General features: G+C 33.0%; 1 long non-coding RNA gene across 3 annotated transcripts; it reads right to left on the minus strand.

Moving 5' to 3' along the window:
• Positions 1-403: 403 nt before the first annotated feature.
• On the minus strand, positions 404-2,551 carry LOC105784418 (uncharacterized). Of its 3 annotated transcripts, none has more exons than XR_001130505.2 (3): positions 1,976-2,550; positions 1,547-1,878; positions 404-761 (listed from the first exon to the last, which is right to left on the minus strand). It is a non-coding gene; the product is annotated as an uncharacterized LOC105784418 (long non-coding RNA). The 3 variants fall into 3 exon arrangements; XR_008192608.1 differs by having other exon boundaries at positions 404-785; XR_008192609.1 differs by lacking the exon at positions 404-761 and adding an exon at positions 792-1,097 and having other exon boundaries at positions 1,976-2,551.
• Positions 2,552-9,159: the final 6,608 nt, after the last annotated feature.

The following is a 9,159-nucleotide window of genomic DNA, read 5'->3' on the forward strand; positions in this document are numbered from 1 at the left end:
TACTCAATTTAACATGTCTATCAAACATATTATTTTCCTTACTCATGGTAGCTCGGTTAGTGGAGTGTTGCTAGTTTCGATTCGTCACTCGAATATTTTGACACGAAATGTGATGACAACCTAAGCACCTCATCCTGGTTACTCAATTTGGTCACATTTTCAAAATCTTCACTCATAGCTAAGCAATTAACGGAGTATGTATATATATTTTACTTATTTCATTTTTTGACAAAAGATAAAATTACTCATATGAGACTCGAGTACTTTTATTAAGCAAGTTGAAAGAGCTAACAATATCCATTAAATATTGACTTAGCTACAATATTTTCAATTCTACAAAACACTTGGCAGTCAAATAAGTAATAAGAAGTTATTCATGAATTACCCAAATATTTGAACTAACTAAGCGTAAGAATTGAAGGTTCAATTTCAAAACAAATTAAAGAATAATCTCAGTATAATTATTAACACATACAATAAAGAAGAAGTTATAACATGACCTACGAATCCCCTCTACTTAGCCTATATTGTCCTCAACGTGCAATTTTAAAAGAATAATAAAGAGAAGGGTTAAGTGTACTCCCCATCTTAATTTGGCGGAGGGTGGTGGATGTAGTCACTTTTCAATATAAAGATATTTGAGATTTTAGCCCCAATTGTGTCTAAGTGAGACTTAATACGGTTTAGTCTTTCCTCCACAGCAGAACGAGACTGCTCCTCTTGCTCCCTAGCAGTTGATTTTGTGTCGTCGATGAAAAACTCTGTTGTTGCGAGCAATTCATATACTTGAGGGAACAAAATAAAACGTAGTAAGGGTGTCGAGAAGTAATCCTATGGAATCTAGACCATATTCATCTAAACAATCCATAACATATGCACATGTAAGAGATGAGAAATCAATTCTCGATTGAAAAATTTGTGTGGCTAAATACGTGATATATGAGCCGAGAGTGAGTGATCGATAAGTTCGTAAAATAGCATAGAAGCCACGCGCAAACCAATATACTAAATTGACCTTATAACCGAAGTGCATACACCATAAGAAGAAGAATTTCATCTTTGTTAAGGTAGATAAAGTTTCTTCACGACCTGAATAACTAAAAGCAAGAAATATATGAATGTATCAGGGCTGGTTCATACATTGGTAAAGCTTTAGAGGTCTTAGAATTGTAAGTGTGAAATATAGAGTTAGTCAGAGCCGAATAAGCCGCATCAACATTGAAATCACTAGGTATGTCGAGTAAAGCAGTATGGTATGAATTAGATTGAACATCATCAGGGTCAACAAAACCCATGGTTATGTTGAAATCCAAAACTGACATTCTAAATGTATTACCAAACAATCGAAAGCAGATGATGTTTTAGGTTTCAACAGCCCTCATGGCATTTATATTGAAACAAAATGTTGCATAAAATTCATATATAAGTTCATTGAATGCAACAAATTTAATAGTCGCATAATCTGTTCAACCAATAGCATTGAAATAATTAAATACATCATCTTGTAAATCAAGTATATCGAAGGTAAAAAGAAAGATATTCTTACAAACTAGGATTGGGCGATGTCGAGTTTCGTTGTATCTCGTGTGGTGTTCCAGGATGTAAAATTCAGAAATCCCCAAAGTCTCGCCTCCAGTGGCATCGTGTAGGTATGTCATCGCTGGTCGCGTCTATTATCTTTAGGTGGTTGATACTTTTCTTCAAGCGGAATATTTGGCGAACTCGATATACTAGCAACTTCAGTACTGCTATCTAGAGTTGATATTGGTTGTTCACTTGGTGTGACGGTTGTTGTCGAGCACGTACGGTGGCTGCTCTCTTTCGACGTAGAGGAGTTTACATCATGGTAATCGAAGGTGCTAGTTCCGTTTGAACATCCTATTGGATATGTTAGAAAAAGAAAAATCGGTCAAAAATTTGGGGCGTTGTACCTTACTTTATCGGAAGCATTTGAATTAATTTTTGGATTTTCTACCTCCTCTGGTGTTAAGCTTCTTCGACGGTGGTGTCGACTCAGGCCAACAGCTTGTGTCGGTGGCAGTAGAAACACTTCTGAATCTTTGTCATCAATATCCGTGACGGGCGGGCTGACATTCAGTTGCGACCTCGATTAAGAGAAGTCGAGAAACTATCGACTACTTAATTTCTTGTTCGACCATGGCTATAGCGGTGCCGATGTTTGGATTAGGAGTGGTGGCAACGCACGGTGGTTGTGCTAGGCACGACGATAGTTTAGGATTTTGGGGATCATCGATTCTTGGTGTTTGAAAAGTGCCGATGTTTGGTGTTTTGAAGCGGCGTAACAACATTTTAAGTTTGGTGGTGTGGTGGTTTGGTTTTTTGAGGATGGGGGATGGTAGTTTTTGGACTTGAAGAAGCGGTTGTTCTTATGGGTGAAGGTGCGGTGACGATTAGGGATGAGAAAGAGAGGTGAACGACATCATTTGGTGGTAGCAACATGAAAAAAGGTTTTAATGGAGTTTAAGGTTTTATTAGGAAAGAATGGAGAAGAGAAAGAAAATGGGGAAGAAGAAAGGGAATGGGAGTTTGCATTTCGTGAGTTTTTTAACTGATTTTGGGTTTTTTTATTTTGGGTCAATTTTGGGCTTTTTTTCTATTTGGACCAGATTTGGGTGGTTGGGCTTTTTTAGGCTAGTTTTGGGTTTGGGTAGAGTATGTGGCAAAGAATGGCAGCACTAAGCATGACATGCCCACGCCACAATAAAAATCTGATTTTTGGATAAAAAATGACAGCCTCCACCAACATTCTTAGGAAACAACACGCTAAAATGGGTTAAATAACAATCTTACTAATTTACATTTTTAACCTAAATTAAACTGAATTCAAAATTTAATAAATTTAAATATGGGTTGCTTTCCAAAAAACACTTTTGTTTAACGTCGTTAGCTCGACAACTTGCAAATTTATTTGTTCTCCTCAAGAATTAATGTTTCCACTACATGCACTTGGAAGTTCTCGTAAAAATGTTCCAACTTTTGTCTATTGACCTTGAAGCATTTTTCAAACTCCTCTCTTTTAACTCCCATTGCACCGTGAGGAAACAATTTAGTAATAATGAAAGAACCTAGCCATATGGTTCGAAGTTTACCTACAAAAATCCTTAGTGTCAGATCGTAAGACAACATCTTCTGTCCAACTAAAATTTTTTATGAGATATCTTCTAGTCATGAAACGCCTTGATTTTGTCTTTATAAACCTGGGCATTTTTATATGCATCATGACGAATTTTTTTGAGCTTTTGAATGTGTAATTTTTTATATTCACCTACGGCATCTAACTCCATGTTACATTGTTTTACAGGCCAATATGTGTTGTGTTCCAGCTCCACTGGAAGATACATGGTTTACCGAATACGAGTTGGTAAGGTGACGTGCCTATGGGCCCTTTGTAAATAGTGTGGTATGCCTACAATGCATGATTTAGTCGTAGGCTCCAATCCTTCCTATCCTATTTCGCAGTCTTATCCAAAATCGACTTAATTTCACGGTTCGACACTTCTGCTTGACCGTTTGTTTATGGGTGATAAGTTATGGCCACTCATTATTTTACCTCATCCGTCTTCAATAGTGCATCGATTATCTTGTTACAGAAATGTGTTCCTCGATCGGTGATCAACTGTAACACACCTAACCCGTATCCGTCGTCGAATTAGGGTTAAAAGGCATTACTAATCAAAATACAACTCAAAACAGACATTCATTAAAGTTCAATAATTATAGTAGTTACATTAGATAAGCTAGGTTTAAGATTAAACATGCGAAATTTTAAGCTTTTCTTTTAGTCATTTAAAACAAAACGAAAACATTACAATCCAACTAGACTATACAGAAATAAGCCATTTTCGCTGGCTATGAAACTCATTTACAAAACATTAAAGTACGCTCTTAGAACATTATCTAGCCTATACATGCCTAAGTTAAAATTCAAACAGTTTAATACCGAGATAGTAGGTAGAGTGACGATCTTTGCTGACAATCCCCGAGTTTGAAGCTTGATCTTTAAATCTATAAAATAGAGAGACGTAAAAGAACAAGGTAAGCTTATTTAGCTTAGTAAGTCTATGGCATACCTAAAAAAACACATAAATATCATATAATTTCCTTATTACATTTATAGATGTCACAAATACCACATATTTTACTAACTGGATATTTAAAATGCATAGTCATCTTATTTATATAAAATATATGTAATCGTAGAATGCTTACCAATGAGTATATATATACTCTATATACATACAACCAATTGTATGTTTAAATACTCATCAAGAACTTACAACCAAATAGATGAACTTATCACTTACTTCAAATCAATTACATACATTACTATCAATACTTAGAGCCGAATACAACTACACTTCAAATGCGTATAATCGAACGCATATTTATACATATATACTCAACAATTATTATAACCGAATATACATATATATATATTTACATCAAACTAATATAACAGAGAACATTTATACTTACCCAAAATGCATATCACCAATCACATAGATGCTTAATAAAAGCATATACATAATGCAAAAATAAATTTATCACATGCATATATGTGAATGTGCATATATCTATCATGTGCTTAAAACTATATATACATATACACATACTCATCAGATACGTATAAACGGATGTTTGTATGTTCATCAAATATGAAGACCGAATATGTAATCATATCTTCAATTTCATACCACCAAATCCATATACACATTCAGTATATACATAATATAAACAATATCACCGGCACTTAGCCTGCTAGGCTTAAAGCCTGTTTTAGTAGACCGGCACTTAGCCTGCTAGACATAAAGTCTGATATGTTTCACCGGTATCAAGCCTGCTAGACGTAAAGTCTGGTATGTTTCACCGGCATCAAGCCTACTAGACGTAATGTCTGGTATGTTTCACCGGTATCAACCTGTTAAACATAATGTCTGGATTACTTCACTGTCAATAAACCTGTTAGGCTCGGAGCCTAAAATTTCAATTTCACATATACAAATAATTCCTCATATCATTCATAATAACAATCACATGTTCATTATATACCATATTCAAATCGTAACAGAGTTTACCAATCATACCTTCAATTCAACTCAAGTGCTTATAAATTCATAAATATATATATATATATATATATATATATATACACGTATATATATAAAGTCAAACCTCAATTATAAAAGAGATAGATTTTATACCTTTAATTCTATCCAAGAACCAATACATAAATATACATATATATATTTGAATCCACGAATATATTTAGCATTTATACCATTAACTAAAATCAACAACCCATACATGTATATACATTTATATTCGAACATAAATGTATTTATTTACACAATTTTACCTTTAACTAGGTTCAAAACTTATTCATATATATATATATATAATTGAATCTATCACATACATATATAATTGCATACATAAGTTCAATATAAAACATATACATATATATAATGTGATACATATTTAAAAATTTCATATGAATATATATTGAAACTACTTAAACAATTATAAAATACATACCTTTAATCAACCCAAAAGCTTATACATGTATATTCTTATGTATATATATTGAATCTATATATATATATATATATATATATATATATATATATAATAAACATATCTTTGATTAAACCTAGAATATATGCATATATATACTCATATTTGTTCGAACCTTGTGCACACATATAACTCTCATACATTCAATTAAATTCATCACAAATATATATATACCTATATACCCTTTCTTACTTTAACTAAATTAGAAGATCTATATAAGTATATACCTATATATTCAAATATTGTATATACACACATATACCATTTATACTTCAAATTTATTCAATCAATTATTTTTAATTATAGCTCAACAAAAATAAAATAGATATTCATACATATATACTGATATGATAACATTAAATAACTAATAGACTTACCTCGGACAGTGAAAAATGGAACCGGACGATTAGTCGACGACTTTAGCTTTTCCCTGATCCAACTCCGGTTTCTTTGGTTCTTGATCTAAATATATTCAAAATGAACTATTTTAAATATTATTTCATTCAATTTAGTCCAAAAACACATAAATGAGCAAATTACCATTTTGCCCGTAACATTTACACTTTTTACAATTAGTCCCTATTGCATAAAACACAAAATACACAAAATTTGCCCACACTATAGAAGGGTCGAATATCCCTAGTGCTCATACAAGTTCACATATTTCATTTATTTCACATTTTAGTCCCTCAAAAATTTAATTTCACAATTTAGCCCTAATTACCCAATTTCACCAAAAATTCAAATACAAAACATGTTAATCTTTCACATATCTTTCATATTTCATCATTAACTAACAAAAAGATCAAGCATTCATCAATGGTATATCACAAAATTAACACCAAATTCTAAAATTAAGGTATGGGTCTTGTAGTACACAAAGCAACGATCTCAAAAACATAAAAATTTTCAAAAACCGAACAACAACGAACCTTTAATTATGCAAAGACATGGCCGAACCTTCTTCAAGCTTTAATGGCTTTTCTTTCATCTAAGTTTCGGCTAGGAAGATGATATATGCTATAAAATTATGTTTTTTAACTATTATGTATTATAATAATTAATAATTTACTAATTTAACCTTATTAAAATAATTATAACATATATATATTAAGGTTAGTTTTGACCTTAGCCACCCACTATCGAAATAGTGGTCAAATTATAACTTTAAACCTCATAATTTAAAAGAAAACAACAATTAGATGCTTTTAAATTAAATCCCTAAGTTTTCATTTTACGCGATTAAGCCCTTTTATCAAATTGAGCACTCAAACGATCAAATTTTTATACGAAATTTTCACACATATTAATTCACATACTGCAAATACCAAAAATAATTTTAAAATATTTTTTTGACTCGAATTTGTGGTCCCAAAATCACTTTGTCCGATTAGGGTCAAAATTGGGTTGTTACATCAACGCACTTGGTGTGCCAAACCTGGAAAAAATTAGAGTTTTTCAGAAATTCCACAAGAGTTTTAACATCATCACGACGGGTAGCTTTAGCTTCTACCCACTTATATACGTAATCAACAACGAGCACAATATAAATATTACCAAACAATGAAATGAATGTACCTATGAAATCGATGCTTCATACATCAAAAATTTTGCACACATGTATAAGCGTAAGGGGCATTCCATTCGTTCTGCTCAAATTACCCACCTTTTGACATCTCTCGTATGTCTTACAAAATAAGTAAGCATCATAAAAAATGTGTGGCCAAAATAATCCACACTCAAGTACCTTATGTGCAGTTTAGGGCCGAAATGCCCTCCGCGAGTGTAATAATGACTAAAGGTGAGAATAGATTGTACCTTGATTTCTACGACACATCATCGGATTACCTGATCAGAATAATGTTTCCATAGGTAGGGATCGTCCCAAATATAGTACCATGAATCTTGTTTCATTTTATCCTTTTCAGATTGCAATAAGTCAAAAGATATAATACTTATAGTGAGGTAATTTACTATATCTGCGTACCATGGGTAAACTGCTTGTGCCTTAAATAGATTCTCGTCTGGGAAATCATCCTTCAGAGGCGTATCATCTTTTGAGAGCCACAATCGACTTAAGTGGTCTACTACTAAGTTCTCACACCCTTTCTTTTTTTTATCTCGAGGTCAAACTCTTGCAAAAGCGTAATCCATCTAATCAACCTCGACTTCGCGTCCTTTTTTTATCAAATATTTTAAAGCTACATGGTCAGAAAAAATAATGATTTTAATGCCTAACAAATATGATCTAAACTTTTCTAAAACAAAAATAATAGCTAATAATTCTTTTTCAATGGTTGAAGAGTTGTTTTGGGTGACATCTAATGTTTTAGAGGCATAAGAGATGACATGGGGTTCCTTTTCGATTTTTTGCCCAAGGACGGCTCCTACACTATGACCACTTGTATCACACATGATCTCGAAGGGATAATCTCAATTTGGTGGCTGCATTATGAGAGCTTAAATAAGCTTATGCTTGAGAGTATCAAATGAGTCTTTGCAGACTTGATTGAATTCAAACTCTGTATTTTTGCAAGAGGTTACAGAGTGGTCGTGAAATCTTTAAAAAGTCCTTAATAAAATGTTTGTAAAAACCTGCATGGCCAAGAAAAGAATGAATTTTCCTCACTGTCTTAAGGTACGGAAGTGAGTGAATAACGTTAGCTTTGGCCTTATCGACCGCAATCCCTTCAGTGAAGACAATATGTCATAAAATTAATCCCTTATCAACCATAAAATAACATTTTTCACAATTCAGAATGAGATTAAATTCTAGGCATCTTTCCAATATCTTAGTGAGATTTGACAAACATCCATCGAAAGAATTACCATACACCATGAAGTCATCCATAAATACCTATATTATTTTCTCGACATAGTCAAAAAGATGCTTACCATACACCTCTGAAACATGGTTGGCATATTGCAAAGTCCAAACGGCATCCATCTATAAGCGGATGTGCCAAAATGACACGTAAGCGTCATGTTTTCTTGGTCCTCTAATGCTATTGAAATTTAGAGAAAAAACCTGAATAACCATCAATACAGTAATATTAAGATTTACCAGCTAAGCATTCAAGCATTTGTTTAATAAAAAGAAGTGGAAAGTTATCTTTTCGAGTTAAAGCATTCAACTTCTTGTAATCTATACAAGCTCTCCACTCATTTTGGACCCGAGTATGAACCAATTCCCCTGTTAATTTTTTAATTACAGTCACCTTTGTTTTCTTAAGCACTACATGAATTGGGCTAACCCATTTACTGTTAGAAATTAGGTATATCATTCCGGCGTCTAGCAATTTCTGAATTTCTTTTTTCACGACCTCCATCATTGATGGATTGAGGCATCTTTGAGTTTCTCTTTTCGGGTTTGCATTCTCTTCTATTGGAATCCTATGTATACAAGTTGAGGGACTTAAACCTTTTATATTGGCAATCGCTCATCCAATCACCCCTTTGTAGTCTTTCAAGACCTAAACCAAATCCTCTTCTTCCAGCCTCGAAAGTTTACTTGAAACTATTACCAGTAAAGTGTTTCCATCGACCAAAAAGGTGAACTTTAAA

The sequence above is a fragment of the Gossypium raimondii genome, chromosome 13 (genome assembly GCF_025698545.1).
Source record: "Gossypium raimondii isolate GPD5lz chromosome 13, ASM2569854v1, whole genome shotgun sequence".
NCBI lineage: Eukaryota > Viridiplantae > Streptophyta > Magnoliopsida > Malvales > Malvaceae > Gossypium > Gossypium raimondii.